Source organism: Sabethes cyaneus, chromosome 2 (genome assembly GCF_943734655.1).
Source record: "Sabethes cyaneus chromosome 2, idSabCyanKW18_F2, whole genome shotgun sequence".
Lineage (NCBI taxonomy): Eukaryota > Metazoa > Arthropoda > Insecta > Diptera > Culicidae > Sabethes > Sabethes cyaneus.
In genome coordinates, this window is record NC_071354.1 from 72,999,539 (window position 1) to 73,018,222 (window position 18,684).

Below are 18,684 nucleotides of genomic sequence, written 5' to 3' on the forward strand. Positions count from 1 at the left end.
TGTCAAGCAGTCGAATCGAGTAGTTAAATCGAGTAGTCCACTCGAACTGTTCAGTCAAGCAGTCAAGTCGATCTGTCCAATCAAGCAGTTGAGTCGAGCAGTCGAATCGAACAGTTCAGTCGAGCAGTTCAGTTAAGCAGTATCGTCGAGCAATCAAATCGAGCAGGCTAATCGACCAGTCTAGTCAACCAGTTGAGCAATCGAGCAGACCAGCAGTCGACCAGAGAGGCGACTGAGAATACAACCCATTACTTGGAAAGCATGACGTCCTGACAGGGACCTGTTTTTAGTTACCGATAAGCCTCTTCCCAAAGAACAATTCCAAGTTTTATTACGTTCGTATAGTAAAACTATGAACTCCACCAGAACTTTCTGATGACCGCTATAAAACTACTCTCTGACCAAGTGGCCCATTTCTCAGAATTTTTTCATCACGCTCTGCTGGCAGCAGTAATGAAAGCTTACGGTTAAGCGGTTAAGCTTACACTGCTTGACAGCCATCGTCATAATTTAAAAAAGCTTTTCGCTTTTCGCTTTTCGCTTTTCGCAATTCGCTTTTCGCTTGTTTGGCAACAGCTAAATAAGTTCGCTAGCTTTGGCAACTTGAAAATTTATCCGTGAGCAGAAAAGTTTAGGTTTAACTGGCAAATCATTCTGCCACGATTTGGTTTATAGAATAAAATATCCCATAGAATATTCATTAAATTTTAAGCAATTTTATTGGTTTGCAGCATGTGCGCATTTAATTTCATCGCGCATATTGATATGATAGATCGATAAAATCGGCGCGCCACTGAAATCGTGCAATTTTCGAAAACTGTTTTTTTTACAAATTGAAAATATTCACTTAGTCAATTTCTAGCAAAATCATTTTAGTTGCTTCCTCTGACAGGAAAACCGATTGATAATCACTTTCTTTCTGCAAAACACTTTGCTTTGATGAATTGTTGTTCGCGAGCTAAAACGAAATACTAGAATATGGAATATGGCTTCACATAAAAAAAAATGATTTTAGTGTTGAACTTTGGTATTCTTCATAACAGCAGCAAAAAAACTGTTTGGTCAGGGTGTTACCGTTTTAATAGCTCTATAAAACTTTTAATAATAAATCTGTTATTGCGGTTTGACAAGTAACCGCGATAAGATCAAGTTCAAGTTTGGTGCGCCATTTTGTTTTGTCACGCCACACTTATAGTAAGTTTATAGGAGACGTGGTGCAGCCAACTAGTTTTAACGTGGTAATATAAACAAACCATAATAATTTGCTTTATTAACAGTTTTATTATGGTTTTCTAGCTAGCTATAAGTGTGTTTGGACTCATATCCTCTCGGTATTGCGCAATACCACAATAAAACCAGAGGTAATGATTAATACCGCAATAAAACCTTTATAAAATTCAAGTAAAACCAAGTGGCTTTAAAATTGTTACTTGGGTTATGACATCCTGTCAGAGACCTGGTTTTCGGTACAGGCATAAGCCTCTTATATAAATAGAAAGATAGATTCTGCATATGTGTATACACGAAGATTCGAATTATTACATGCATGGATTCATGCTACTATCTCTACAATGAGACTTACGTAGTCCTGCGGCACCTACATATGCGGTCGTGACTTGTACACAACCTCTCTGATTTTTTCCCAGTCTTTCTTTGCTTCTTAGGGTCTTAGTTGATATCTCAAACCTAGCCTACGAGAGAAGGGTGGAAATTGGAGGAAATGGGTTAATCATACCATTTTCCGCTACCGTGTGCATCCTATCGTTTTAGGGACAGTAAACCAGTTATCCTATGGTAAAAACAAAAAGTTATGGTTTCGTCATAAATTACTTACATTTTTGGGAGCTTTATTCATAACAATAATAATTTCCTAAGTCATTGTAATGAAATCCCCATGAAATCAAATCTTCCACTGTGTGAAAGCAGGAAATTTTACGACATTTTATACTGCCGCTGTGAAAACAATGAAAAGGCTCATCATAAAGTGCTTACCAATTCCAAAAAACTCGATGCGATTCACAACGAAGCGCTTAATTAAAAATGATAAAAATGACAGGAATCGCAATCGCAATCATTGGATTATTACCAGTAGCAACCAAACCAGCGAACGTATAAGTAACCTCGTAATTATTTATTGATGCTTGTCCCATACTACTCTTGAAGTAAGAGATGCTGTCGCGTATGGTTATGTCTGCAAATACAGTCGTAACAAAAATAAACTATAATAATGAAAACAAGATAAATGCTACAATGAAAATAATAATTTCAGTGCAGTAATAACAATAATATGTGCTGTGCTGCTTATAGTGCTATTTCACTTGCTACGAGCGACTAAATTGAATTTTCTCAAAACACTGTGGATAACCCACAGTTTTGGATAAACATTTATCTAAAATCTCTATTTTAGTAGAATCAATCCTAACTTCTACCATCTTGATATTCTAGAGGCTATATAGGCTAAAAATATAAATGTGATGGAAACTAACGATGTATTCTCCTAAAACAGACTGTTTGTCCTCAACTGTGGAGTGACTCGCAACCGACACCGGACATCGTTTCCTAGAAATAACCTACGACAGCCAAAAGAACGGATATAAAACGAATCAACCTTTCTCCCTTCATGACCAACCACCAACAATGTGCATAAATGCATGGAACAACTGTGACTAGTGCAATGTTATGCTGGCAGCATTGGACTAACGACTAACCTGACATTCTGTGAGAATTTCTCGAGAAAGTTTCGAAAGCATTTTTCGGAATAACATTTTGGCAGGTGCATTTTTGCATTTTGCATACCGAGTGTGTGTGTCTTTTTTTTCAACGAATGCCTACAGCGACTACAACACATACGAGATCAGAAAATTTTTCCGGTCCCAATTTAACTCACCAGCAACACGGAGTATGAACAAAAAATCTATCAAACGACAACTTTCAGCACGAATGAAATAGAAAGTACTGTAAGTAAGTAGTAATCTTCTTCCAAAAACTTCTAAAACTTCTTCACCTCCGAAACAAGATGATGTTTCTGAAGACACCATATAAGGCTGGAACAAAAATGAAACAAATCCGTCAAGGCATTTTATCATGTTCCGCAACTGTAACAAGCTAGGCTGAAACCCTCGGAAGCGAAAAACTTTTTGGAAACAATAATAATATATTCCAGTATGATAGAAACCTATGCCATCTGTCTGTGTTGAATATAAAGCAGGTGCGCTCGTATTTATATTGCCGATTTTACTTCCGAAGAAATCAAAATTAACAAGCAGTGGGAATTCATATGTGCCAAGACAGAGTCACATTTTTTCCATCGACATATTTTCCACATGAACAAACCCAAAATGCTCATTTGAATTTATTGTTTGATATTGTTAATGACATTATTTTTCGCTTTGAACCAGACACGACTTTATTCAGCGCGAAGCAAAGCACTTGAATGTGTATTTTCAACCAGAATTTATTAGTTTGGTAATTTGTTTCCTTACTTTTTTTTCCTCCGTAAAGGATGGATACAGGAAAATTATTTGGCTAGGTTTTCGGTTTCCTACAGGCGGATTGTCGAGCCACTTGTGTAAAATCATGTTCTCTAACTTGTTATCGACAGTAAACAATCTATTAGAACTTTTTTTTCTATTTTGTTGGAGACTTTTATTATCTTTTAGCCCTGTAAACTAAATAAAACTTGAGAAAAAAGAATTTTATTTTTTAAACATTTTCTAGTTCCTAAAACTGGCCTACCTAACCAGAGACCTACTACTCGTTCAATTTATAACTTATAGTTATAGTTAAGAAAAAGGTATGAATGTCGATCTTATTTATTTGGAACTTTTGCACGTTGGAATTAACTGGGAATCAAACCGACCGAAATTGCCACGCGCGGAGCCGCGGAAACAATAACAATTAGGGCACGGAAGGGTATGTTCAGCCCATTAAGCGATGGGATCTATTTTTTCGGCCTATGGCCTAGATCTACTGGAAGAACAGGTGCTTTTGACCTTCTTTTAATAAGCAATAGTAGATTACTTACAGTCTTGAGAAAATAGTTATAACATATTAAAATTGTATATTGACAAAGTATTTTTATTGACGAAAGAAAAGGCAAATAGGCTGAATTTAGAAGCATAATGGAAGTACCCTCCCGGACCCTAGCTAGTTTTGTTTTGGCTCATATTTATAAATATGATCGTTTAATTCAATGTTCTTTCGGGTTCATAAACGAAAACGCAACGCGCCCTTCTCTCAATTCCAGAGAAGGCTAGGTTTGAGATATCAACTGGGACCCTGAGAAACAACTAAAGATTGGGAGAAAATCTAATCGGCCTGTTTTTGCTCAAAGCTTACATGTTTCGTATAACAAAATTACAGCCGTGTAAACATAACAGGTCAATTTAATTTCCAGTCAGCTGAAACTTGTAACTTTGTCATCGGCTGGAAAATACGAAACCGGTGAAAGCAGGAACGTCAATGACAGTATTTCTAGATTCGAATCCAATATTCTACCCCTACGGAATGACAAAGCTATGTAAAAAATGTATACCACCCTCCCTGACTATAGTTACTATATATATAGTTCGGCGGATAAAAAATCGGGAGCCAAATAAACGTCAAAAGCGGAGCCAAAAGCTTTTCAAAATCCAAAATGCAGGAGTAATGTTAAAAAAACAGACTTTATTTTCATAGAACTAGTCATTTTCAACACCCCCCAGTGATTATTTCTCGTAAAAACCTGCACATTTCACCATAATTTCAAATTTAATTTCATAAATCAGGGATGCCAATTCGCCTGGTTTTCTATCCGCCGAACTATATATATAGTAACTATATCCCTGACCGGCCTTACATTTGCATTTGTTCAGCGTACTGTTGCGGGACATAGGGACGAACTTAAAAATACATATCTGCGGATTTTTCTTAGTTGATCTAAAACAAATCTTTCCTGAAAGTTTCAGCTTTTTATCTCTGCTGAAAAAAGTGTGGGGCTTAATGGGTCAAATTGTATTTAAACTGGAACCTTGGTGGAAACCAAGGTCGTATGCTGACAGGGGAGGAGGGCTCCTCCGAGCTACGTTGGCCCTCCGGCGATACTGTGGGGTTGGTTGCGGGCTTTGCAATCCTGAACCACTAAAAAATCAAAGCAATGGACTCCGTAAGTAATAATAATAACTCTAATCGGAACAATCGGCAAAGACCCAGGCGACGAAAACGGACTAACGATTGGAAATTAGGAACATGGAACTGTCGGTCTCTAAATTTCCTTGGAAGTACCCACGTGCTTTCTAAAGAAGTAAAAAGCCGCAAGTTCGACATCGTGGCGCTGCAGGAGGTATGCTGGAAAGGAACGATGGTACGTACGTATAGAGCTGCACCAACACACACGAACTGAGCACAGCTTTTATAATGATGGGCGAGATGCAGAAGCGGGTAATCGGGTAGTGACCGATCAACCCCTGAATGTGCAGATTAGGAATCAAGGCATAGTTAACATAATTAATGCACAGCCCTCACCTCGGAAGTGCCGATGATGAAAACGACGAATTCTACGCGCAGTTGGAGCGTGAATACGACTGCTGCCCAACAATTGATGTCAAAATTATCATCGGGGACTGTAATGCTCAGGTTGGTCAGGAGGAGGAATTCAAGCCGGTGATTGGACGACTTGTCGACTTCGCCGCCTCCAAGAACTTGGCCATACGTAGTACCTTCTTCCAGCATAACCGGTACACCTGGAGATCACCCAACCAGACAGAATCACAAATCGACCACGTTCTGATAGATGGTCGGCAATTTTCAGACATTATCGACGTCAGAACCTATCCGGGTGCTGACATTGATTCGGATCACTACCTAGTGATGGTAAGGATACGTCAAAAACTATCTGTTGTGAACAACATACGATACCGGCGCCCGCCACGGTATAATCTTGCGCGACTGAAGCAACCGGAGGTCGCCGAAAACTACGCGTTATCTCTCGAAACCGCGCTGCCGGAACAGGGTGAGCTGGATGAAGCCCCTCTTGAGGACTGTTGGGATGTCGTGAAAACAGCCATTAACAGCGTAACGGAGAACTTTCTATGCCGTGTGGCACCGAATCAACGTAACGAATGGTTTGACGAGGAATGCCAGCAGATATTGACTGAGAAGAACGCAAGGCGGGTACAAATGCTGCGTAGAGCCACCCGTCAGAATGTGGAGCAATACAAACAGAAGCGGAGGCAGCAAACCCGACTCTTCGAGGAAAAGAAGCACCATCAAGAGGAGAAAGAGTGCGAAGAACTCGAACTGCTGTACTGCTTTCACGACACACTGAAGTTCTATCAGAGACTCAATGGATCAGGCAAATGCTTTGTGCCGCGGGCCGAAATGTGCAGAGATAAAAATGGAGGTATCTTGACTGACGACCGTGCGGTGATCGAAAGATGGAAGCAGCACTACGATGAACACCTGTATGTCGTGCAGACGGAAGACCATGATAGCGGAGGAAGTGACCACGTTGGTGTAGCAAGCTACGAAGATGTGCCACCTCCATCGATAAAAAAAGTTAAAGAAGCCATCCAGCGGCTGAAGAACAACAAAGCAGCGGGAAAGGATGACATTGGAGCAGAACTTATTAAAATGGGCCCGGACAAGTTGGCCGGCTATCTGCATCAACTGATTGTCAAGATTTGGAATACGGAACGACTACCGGAGGAGTGGAAAGACGGGGTTATCTGCCCTATCTACAAGAAAGGTGATAAGTTGGATTTTGAGAACTACCGAGCAATCACTATCCTGAATCCGCCTACAAAGTGCTGTCCCAAGTCATCTTTTATCGACTATTGCCAATAGCCAATAGATTTGTGGGAAGTTACCAGGCCGGGTTCATGGAGGGTCGGTCTACAACGGACCAAATCTTCACCCTGCGGCAGATCCTCCAGAAGTGCCGCGAATTCCGAGTCCCCACGCACCACCTGTTCATCGATTTCAAAGCCGCATATGATAGCGTAAACCGACAAGAGCTTTGGAAAATTTTGGACGAAAACGGCTTTCCGGGTAAGCTTACTAGACTTATCATGGCTACGATGGATGGGATCCAGTGCTGTGTGAGAATCTCTGGTGGATTGTCGGACCCATTCGAATCTCGCAAGGGACTTCAACGAGGAGATGGTCTTTCCTGCCTGCTATTCAACATTGCGCTTGAAGGTGTTATAAGACGAGCGACAATCGAAATGCGGGGCACGATTTTCAATAAATCCAGTCAATTTATCTGCTTTGGTGACGACGTGGATGCTGTTGGCAGAACATTTGAGGCGATGGAAGATCAGTACACCAGACTAAAACGCGAAGCAGATAAGATTGGATTGAAGATAAATACGTCTAAAACGGAGTATATGCTGGCGGGCGGGACCGAGCGCGACAGGGCCCGCTTGGGCAGTTCGAGGTAGTCGACGGGTTCGTATACCTTGGATCCCTGGCAACAGAGAACAACAGAGAAGTCGGGTCTACTACGGACTCCACAAACACTTGCGGTCGAACGATCTGAGTTTCCGTACAAAGTGCACACTGTACAAAACGCTAATTAGACCAATTGCCCTCTATGGGCACGAAACGTGGACACTGCTAGAAGAGGACCTACGAGCACTCGGAGTTTTTGAACGGCGGGTGCTAAGAACCATCTTTGGCGGAGTGCAAGAGAACGGTGTATGGAGGCGAAGAATGAACCACGAGCTCGCGCGTCTCTACGGCGAACCAAGTATTTAAAGTGGTTAAAGCTGGACGGATACGTTGGGCAGGACATGTTGCTAGAATGCCGGACAACTCTCCTGCAAAAATAGTTTTCGCATCAAAACCGGTAGGAACAAGACGAAGAGGGGCACAGCGAGCAAGGTGGCAAGACCAGATGGAGCGAGAGCTGACGAGCACTAGGTGCCCGCGGAACTGGGGACCAGCTGCCATGGGCCGAAATAGATGGAGAAATTATACTGCGCAGGCCTTGTTGTAAGACGTTAGGCCAATTAAGTAAGTAAGTAAGTGTATTTAAACTTGCATGTTTTGAACTGTATTGCAATTTGAAATTAGGCTATCCGCAGAACGTTTGCTGATACTGTTTACTGTTATTGGCAGTATTTTATGCTTAAGGTGAAATGAGTCGTCATTGATTCTGTAAACAAAAGTTCTGTTCATGAAAATATATTCTCTATGTTCAGATTGACAAGAGGAATGCAGTGAATACATTTCTAAAACCCGAAATTATCCACCTAGCGGCGTGACCTAGCCTTTCTACTGCCACAATAATCATTATTTAATTTCTCAGGAACATCTATAATTAACTTGACTATATTTTTAAATATCCGTTGCGTATTCCTCAAAATCCTTATTTGCCAGAAAAATTCACAACGTATTGCGTAAAATAATTATATTTTCTGTCCTTGGGTGCGTAAATACTTTAAGCGTCATTTATGTTATTTGATGAACACCTTATTTAGTTTTATAATCGGTTGGCCTTAACTTTCGGGTTTCAGAGCCACATACGAAACTTGTTTCGAACTGACAATATGAAATATGTGTTCATAGCAGATTTTTTGATATTTTTTTTTGAGTGGTTTTTTTAGTGGTTTTTTGGGGTAGATTTTTTTGATATTTTGATATTAATACCATGCGTTCAAAAGTTAGCATCTTTGAAAAACAAGAGTTCAGAAAAATTATTATTATACTTCGCTTTTTTCTTAGCTGGCGCTCCTTCAGATAATTATTTTGCATGAAAATCAAAACTTAAGCTTCTTTTGAATGTACTTTCATGAAAAGATAGTCATTAACTTGATCACATCGTTTTTACAATGTTAGAGGGTTAGGAAAACAAGATGAGGTCGAAAAATAGTGCAAAAACTGCGCCATTAACATGCTTGAGAATGAGAAATATGATCAATATGATTTCCAGTGCTTGTCATTTTTGATTTATTAATAAAATATGATACATGGCATAAGACATCTGTCCTTTAAAATGTCACTAACGAAAACAAATCTTACAAAGTTACTACCGTGCAACGTTTACTTCCTATTTTTCATATAACATTTCTAAGCTCTAGTATCTATGGATTGAAAAGAGCATCTATTAATGCGCAAAATTTGTATGAAATTTGTATAAATTTATTTGGAAAAATCAACTCACTAGTATTTTGATCCTATACACCACTATATGTACTTATATACTTAAATTAAATGCTTTTCTCCGCTTTTTGCTTTTCTTGTACAATTGTGAGTAACAGCAAGTGAAGAAAATGACTATTGAAATCTAAAAAAGAAAAGAAAAAACTTTTCGATTGAATCCCACTATTTAATATTTATTTGCGACAGATACGTAGTTCGCCTACGACGTGCAGGCTTCATCAGTGTCTTATTTCAAAGCGTATACGTATCTGTCGCGAATAAATATTAAATAGTGGAATTTACTGCCCATGGATGCATAGTCGACGTAACGACCAGCACCATGATTGTTGAGAAAACGCATTTTTATCGTGAAATAAAGCCATATAATCTTTGCTATAAACTTTTTCAAACGAATAATCTGTCTATTTAGTAGAGTTTATTAATCAAAAGAGGACTGATGGGGTTTCATGATTCATTCCTCATTTATTGTGTTTAAAAAATGCGAACGCCAGTTTATGTGAATAAACAGACTGCTTTTTGAACGATTATTCCCATAACTTGGCGTAAAGCTACAAAAACAAATAGGTTTCTATGCTGATTGATTATGCAGGAAATTACGTCAACCATTAGCATTACGTGAAACCAATAGCAGAATAACTCAATTTTCCTAAATTTCTCGAATATTTTCAAACAAACATATGTTGTTTGAGTATTGGGCATGTGAACAACATAGTTAAGAGTGCGTAGGACCGAAAAAGTACATTTTGGTCATTTTGGTTTTTACGTCAACTTTGCATCCATGGGCAGTTTAGTAGGTAAAATTTTTTTTTCTTTTATTTCAGAGTTCGTATTCCACTAAGAGGCTTCAAAAACTTCAGACTATTGACATGTTTCTCAGTTTTCTTGAATTTCATTGCAAATTGTCATCACATACATACATACATTCATACATACATACATACATACATACATACATACATACATACATACATACATACATACATACATACATACATACATACATACATACATACATACATACATACATACATACATACATACATACATACATACATATATACATTGCACACATTGAATACAATCAACATTTGATTGATATGTTTTGATTTCACACGTTTTAACGGTTTAATATACGGTGCTTAAGTGTTAAAGTTTGAATAACTTTTGAATGAACCGTCCGATTTTCAATAACTCGGTTTCGTTTGATAGATCTCAGCAGTAATTTTCAAATAATCATAAAATGTGTGATGTTTTTCATTGAATTAATTCTTAAATGTTACAAAAATAGGTTTTAAATACTATTTTTTCACATTTCTTTATGTAACTTTCAAGCTACAAGTCCAATCGTCATGAAATTTGGAAGTTAAGGGTTTGTAAGGTTCCTCTTTCATATGCAATCAATTTTGTTCAAATCGGTTAAGGGATCTATGAGATAATGAAGTCCCATATTTTTCGTATTTTTATACATAACTTTTGAACTAAAAGTCCGATCAGTATGAAATTCAATAGCGACCAATGGGACACCTAGACCTTTCATTTGACACTAAGAACATTAAAATCGGTCCAGTCATCTCCGAGAAAAGTGAGTGAGATTGAAAGCATTACACACACACACACACACACACACACACACACACACACACACACACACACACACACACACACACACACACACACACACACACACATACACACACACACACACACACATACATACACACACACACACACACACACACACACACACACACACACACACACACACACACACACATACACACACACACACATACACACATACACACATACACACACATACACACATACACACACATACACACATACACACACATACACACATACACATACATACACACACACACACACATACACACACACACACACATACATACACACACACACACACACACAGAAAATGCTCAGTTTTCGAAACTGAGTCGAATGGTATATAACATTCGGCCCGCAGGACCTTCTTTCCATTTTCGGTTTTCCAAGTGATTTCTATACCTTTATACTATATATTTATATAGTAGAAAGGCAAAACAGAACCCCAATTTTGGATCCAAAAGCTGCTTCCGAAATTGGACTTTTTTACGAAAAGTTAATGATTGCTAATTTCCCGTTAATTCGTCCAATCCAAATTCGGTTTAAAATAAACAAAGTTTATCTATTTCCGTACATCCTGTACGAAATGTTACCATTTTCTGTACTATTACTTACGCACATCTCAAAATCAATGCCTACAATCACTGCAATCAATGTGTTGTTGCTTACTTCAATTTTCACTGGAATTCTTCGAATACCACGGAACAATCCATTCGAGTGGTGGAAAAATATTCCAACCAAGCTATTGCATAACGGCAGCGTTCACCCAAATCCTTTTCGGGCCTAAACAGATTTTTGTCAAATTGTTCATGACAGGCAAAGCCGCACTCGAATGGTAATTCTTTCTCGAAAACACATACCGCCACTAGGCCGTCGTCAGTAAAAAAAACAAACCGAATTTTTCGCATAAATCCGCTTGTCAGGCAAGATAAAATGAATAATAATCGCGGTGGTTTCTAGCGTTGATAAAACGAACGGGTGTGGCAGACTGCCTTCAATACGGAGCAAATACGGATGGAAAGGATCCTTCTTTTAGCGTTTTAACGCCTTTTATTCATGAAAGCTTAGGTTTATTTGATATGAATATGTGCATATCTCCAATCATTCGGTAAAGTTTACGTCTGGGTTTAAAAATTCTGACAGTTCTTTTCACCTATAAATTAGTGAAATTATCATTTATAGTTATTTTACTTATGTCACAAGCAGTGCTTCATTTTTTACTTCTATCAGATAAAGTATCAAAATTTGGTTTTATCGGAACCAATCACACAATCGCATGAATCCATCCCCACTTCAATTCGTTTTGGCTGTACCTGGTGGTTAAAAAATGAAACGTTGCTAGAATGCGTTGCTGTTTCGTGACACGTGTCGGAATGCCGAAATGGAATTCGCTTTCGATCTACCTACGCGTACGCGATGGACAAGACGACAATACAGCATATTTCATGCCGGTGGACTGCAGAAAAAAATGCTTCGTGTTTTATAAGCTTGAAGCTCAAAGAGCAATTTTGTTACTTCATCAGCAACAACGATATTGAAAATAAATAAAGTGTATGTGGCTCTTTGACAATATGTACCAAATTAAAGATTTAACAAACAGCTTTTATTTACTAAGCAAACATTAAAACTTCAAAATAAAATGAAATTCTACCACGTAGAAAATATGGAAATAGCAGTTCTTTTAAAATTGCTGCGATACTATAATTCATAATCATTGTGCAATTCAAATATTTCATTCATTCACTCATTTTTAATTCATTCAACTGTTTTGTTCAGAACATTAGTTTTTCTTATTGTTCTGTCTTTACACACAACCTACATTGCACTGCATATGATATTTATGTTTACTTTGTAAATATTCGTTTTGTGCCAAGAGCCGGAGCTGCTATTCATTTCATGCTGGTCATTTTTCCAATGAACAGCAGAGTACCTACTTTACTTGCTCTCAATATTTCTAGTAAACCTTGAACCTAGGAATAGAATTTTGAACCACATTGAAAGAATGCAAAAACTTCGCTCCACTGCGCCAATTATCTCACCATAAATTGTTCAAAGAAACGAAGCAATAACATTCAAATGGTTTCAGTAAAAATGTCAAATGCCAACAACATCCTGTGAAAATCAAATCAAGAAAACGTTTATTTCTCTATTCATTACGAAAATTGGACCAATCGAAATTCCTGGAAAATTCCCTCCCTGATGCTCTCGGAAACTTAATTGTCAGATCCAGCTTTGTGACCGCATACCGCAGAAAATTAACAAGCCCAACGCTGGACGTCGGTTGCGGCAATTCGTTTCATTGCAAAATTCACTAGCTGCTGGTCTTGGAGTTTAATTTAGAATCACCATGGTAGCACTAAGAAGCATTGCAAAAGTCTTCTGATCAGGTTGTCAATTTATTTGTAATTGCTAGCGCTGGACAAAGTTACCTATTTCAGTTGCAAAGGCACATTCAAACTGTTCGTTCCAACGAAAACCGTGCACGACAAGTTATGAAAAGTCCCTCAAAGGAAAATATATTTTCTAGTGAAAACGAAGCTTATCGAATCATAAATCTCTGTAAGGGGAATGTTTTCCCCCTAATTGATACCAACTTGTTTTCTTTAATCAGAATGGGCATTGGTCACGTGGAAAAGTTTACGGATTTCCGCTAGAACATAAGAAAAAATAACAATTTACCTTTACCACAGTTATTCGGTCAGTTTATTCTTGCTGACAGGGGCAGGGTCAACGTGGCGATTTCTTGCTGTCGACGAGTTTTACTTGCCGGCTGCAGAACTGTAATGGAAGCTTTTAACTTTGTTGGATCTTGGATTCCGGAAGTCACCGCAGTGAATTTCGATCGCTTTACTACGAGAATGATTCAACTAACAAGAGTTATTAGTAATATTCACCCTTCTTCTATATTCCGAACCCAAATATGTACTTCAAAACTTAACGTCTAATTTTCAAGAAACTTGGAAACAGATTTTGAAACATCCAAGAATTTGATTTGTTAATAAAGTCGTAAATTCTTTGAATCCTTTCTCACGAAATCGATCAGAAACCCGAACATTTTGTTTCCAAACCCTCCAAAACACGATAAAAATTATTTTGACTTCGAAGACTTCATCAGAAAACAATTCAGTCAGGTTTCATTTTATAGAATACGTTTCCTTTAATAAAATCAACAATTTTCTGACAATTTTTTTGAACCAGCTATTGAAATTATTAAAAATAGTTTTAAACAAACTGACCTTTCTTCAGCTGCTGAAGCAACTCGTCACTTTGCAACTGTTAAAAAGGATCTCCACCTCGTTATTTAGAACTCGTAGTTACTCGTAGAAATGTGAGCGCTTGCGTCATTTGTTGCTATGAATACAAGCTTTTAACAGTGATAATTTGGGACAAGTCAGCAAAATTGAGGACTGCTTAAGAAAGCACCTTGATCGATCTTGATAAAATATCGAAAGTTTAACTTAATAACTGTGACTTTCAGTGGTAACAGCTTGAAGAATTAAAGTTAACAAGAAGATTGGTATGCTGATATCCCCCACTCAGTCAACCCATCGCTTATAATAAGGTAAAACAATCAGTGACTAGACTGCTTAAAATAGGTTCCTTACCCTATATTGGGCAACAACTTTACCCGAAATAAAATATCTGTACGAAGAACCAAGCAAAAATGAAAAAGAAATTTTAACATTTTGAAAAAGTAATTTAAAAGAATTCAGCAGGATCGAACGATTCAACCCACCAGCCAGGAATGCCTAAAGCAGTGGCTATTAAGTACATTTCAAAGTTTAAGTGCACAGTGGGCAATATTGACCGAAAAAACGGAAATTTTTGTTGCCGCTGTTTGTAAGGGATACAAAGTGACTTTTTTATGCAAAAAATCACGTTATAGTAATAACAAGGGTTTTTACATAAGAAAAGTCACTTTTTACCCCTTAAAAAAGCGGCAACAAAAAGTTCCGTTTTTTCGGTCGAATCAGCCCACTGTGCGTTGGTACCATAACCGACAGGCATCGGACAGTAGTGCCTACTCTGAAAAGTAAAATTGAATTTAAATTGAATTTCTCTCCCTGTGGCGGGAAATCGACAGCTTCTCACACCATAGTTCGATAGCCACGATTGAATAGTATCAAAGAATGGAACAAATGACAGCTGGGATCAATCGCGACACTCAAAAATAAATCAAAGAAATATTAGTTTAAGGTGAAACTCTTTAGGAGGTACGAAACAGTGTTAAGGAGAAATGAGTCATTGATGCTGTAAATTTCAAAAACAGTTTTTCCGTTTGAATCGAAAATTCTGTCCATGAAAATATATTCTCCGTGTTCAGATTGACAAGAAGAATGGGTGCCGAGATTCGCTCAAAATCAAAATAAATATTTGAAACAGCTAAAACACATCAAAAGCAAGAGTATGTAATCATGCTGTCACTCGGACCAAAACGTCAGAGAAACGGTTCCCCAGCAAATATATGTATTCTCACGCTTCCAAATAAGCTAATATATTTGAAAGCATCCATACACATACAACTTTTCCTGAAATAAGCCAATTTCGAATAAGAATGTTTTCAAAAAGGACGGATTACGTTCCTCTAGTAATTTTCAAGCCCAATTTCACAAAATCGCTAATAAAATTATGACCTTCACCAGAACTTCCTGACCGCTATAAAACTGTCCTACTACCAAGGGACCCACTCTTCAGAAGGCTTTAATAACTTTTTTTAGAAGCAGGTTATAAGCTTGAGTAATCTTATCAAACTCTGTAGAAAGCAGTAATAAAACTGACTATGCTTTACGCTAATGACAGCTACCGCCATAATTAAATGAAGCTCTTCGCCACAAAGCTATAGAGCAAGCAGCTTGCTTTAGTCAAAATCTAAATCGATCGCTCAACTTTGTTAACTTAATTTATAACACATTCGAGAGCAGAAAAGTTAAAGTTTTACTATCAGATCATCCTGATCGTTTTGATTTCCAGCGACTATAATCCCATATCCCATAGAATAATTAATTAGCTTTCAGTAGTCTCCGTTGGTTTGCAGCATATGCGCATTAAATTTTGTCGTGCAAATTGATATGATAGGTGAATAAAATCAACGCGCAGCGAAATTTAGCTGTTTTCGAAAACTGGTTGTTATAACAAAATAAATTCAGTTAGTCAATCTCAATTTCTAGCAAAATCATTTTAGTTGCTTCCTGTGACAGGAAAACCGCTTGATAATAACTTTCTGCAAAACACTTTGCTTTGATGAATTTTTGTATGCGAGCTGAAACAAAATACAGAATATGACAAAATAGCCTCGCATAAAAAAATGATTTCGGTGCTGAACTCTTACATTCTTCAGAATAGCAGCAATAAACTGGATTGGTCAGAGTGGTACCGTTTTAATAGCTATAAAACTAGCAGATTAATTACGGTTTGACAAGCAACCGTAATAAGATCAATTTTAATTGGAGCGCCAAATTGTATTGCTACGCCACACGTATAATATGCTTATAAGAGTCGTGGTGCAGCCAACTAATTTTATTGTGGTAATATAAGCAGCCACAATAAATTTGCTCTATTAATAGTTTATAGCTAGCTATAAGTGTGTTTTGATTCGTTTCCCCTTGGTATTTCGCAACCCCATAATAAAACCAGAGGTAATGATTAATACCGCAATAAAAAATTTATAAAATTTTAAAGCCAAGAGACTTGGGATGTGCCGACATAGGTATGAACATATAGAATTATATTCAACCGAACAATAGCTGTAGCTGTAGTGCACTTCTTCAACACAGATGTTAATTGACCTAAGTTTATTCGTCGTTAAGAATCAACAGATCGATGAGACAAGGAGACTTTATTGCTTTTCTGGCGCATTTCCCCAACGCAGACATCAAATTGGTCTACAATTAGTCGTCCTTTCATGTATTTATTTATTCAACTGATTATAGGCTTCGCCCGTTATCAACATAAGATTAATTAATTGTTGCATAAAATTCACATTAAAAAATCAGAGAGATTGTGTACAAGACACGACCATATATAGGTGGCACAGGACTACGTAAGTCTCTTTGTGGCGATAGTAGGATATATCCATGCATGTAATAATACGATCCTTCATATAGAGTAAGGCGGGGCATAAGTGCGATGTTTGAAGTTGTCATCAATTTACATGAGATATAAACAAGGACAACAACATAATATATTTTATAGTGATGCAGTAACTCAATGTCTTCACATTCAACTATAAATCATCTGCGGTAATAGTGTTGTGCAAAATAAATTCTTCATTCTTCTGATCACGTGCCGTTTCGCACTTTTACCCCACTAGCGGGGCAAAAGTTCGAAGCTAGAATCCATGAAATTAGCCCAGCAGTAGCTAACAAAACCATATTTTCTTCAATCTGCGTTAGGTTTCGGTAAGGAATATTCTCAATTTACACCTTTTCTACATTGCGCTGATGTATTGCAACCTCCGTTAGATCGAGACTTTTCCAAACGTTTGTTTTTTGTTTCATCAGCGGAAACACATTGTTTTTCTTCGGCCAACATCTGTAGAGCACATAGTTTTCTGCAGATCTTTCATTTTTAGTATCTGTAATATAGTGCCTAAAGCTTTATATAATTAGCTATACATTTTTGCCTCGTCCATGAATCGCACTTTTGCCCCGTCCGTGAATCGAACTTTTACCCCGCTAGGCGCTTGACGGGGTTAGATTAAATTACGGAAAAGCGAAATATATTTTGTAAATTATTTTCGCCGTATTTTCAAAACAGATATGCGAGTGATGTAAAATGCTGCTACAAATTTTCAACAATTAATATCCTCCTGTCGACATCGTATTTGCCGTATAACGAAAAATTACATCAAAACCGCCCTAAAATAACATTTGCACATAACTCAGCAACTATGCTTCGTAAGCAACCAAAGTTTACGTTAGATTCAAGCTGTCAAAGTAGTCACCCATCCATGCCAATGTAGAAAATTTACTCGGAATCTGCACCGATAAATCATTGAATCGCACTTTTACCCGCATCGCACTTTTACCCCTCCTTACTCTATACATGCAACATGCAGCATATATAGGGTTTGTTGAGACTGCAGGATGAAAATATACAAATATTTTCGAATAAATGTTAATAGCGCCTCAATTCTTACTTCAACATCGATCGACTATTTAGTTACACATATATGTATTTGATTTGATGACATCAAAAAATTGTTATGTTAAAATAGTTTGGTTTTGCTGCAGGTTGAGAAATCCAAATTTTTGCAAGTCGATCATTTTTACAGCGTTTTACTCTTTCTCATGATTGAAAGCTACTAAATAAGTTAAAGCTGTTTGCAAAATGTTTTGTACCTTACTGCTTTATACTAAGTTAGCAGTCAAATAATCAATAGCATCACTTAGCATTAGAAACTATGTGAAGAATTGCCAGCAACTAACTGATGCAAAGCAGCAAAGGAAACGTTCAAAACTATTCTTGGATAACAGTCGCTGATTTTCCTCGCTTTGAGAATTCTGCATCACGTCACATGCACAAAGACAAGACAACAGTTTCGAAAAAAATCTTGCAGTACCTATATGGATACAATCTGGCAGAAGGAAAGCAGGACAGCTCACTTTTCGATGATGTTTCACCTTCAAGACATCAATTTGGACTAATTTCAATCTTAAATGTCCATTGCCATTGCGGAAAAAGGGTGGTTTTATACTTTAACAAAATTGTTTACTTTCCGGACATCACATTGGACTAGGTTTAATGTTTAAATGATATAATCGGTTGAAAAGAGGGGCGGTTCTGCACTCTGGCGTACTTCCCAAGCACAGATATCAAATTGGTATAGGTTTAAGCGTCGTAATGAATCTTCGACCTGTTGGGACGGGGAGCTTCTGATACTCTTTTGCAAATAACACGTGCAAACTTTGATGACGT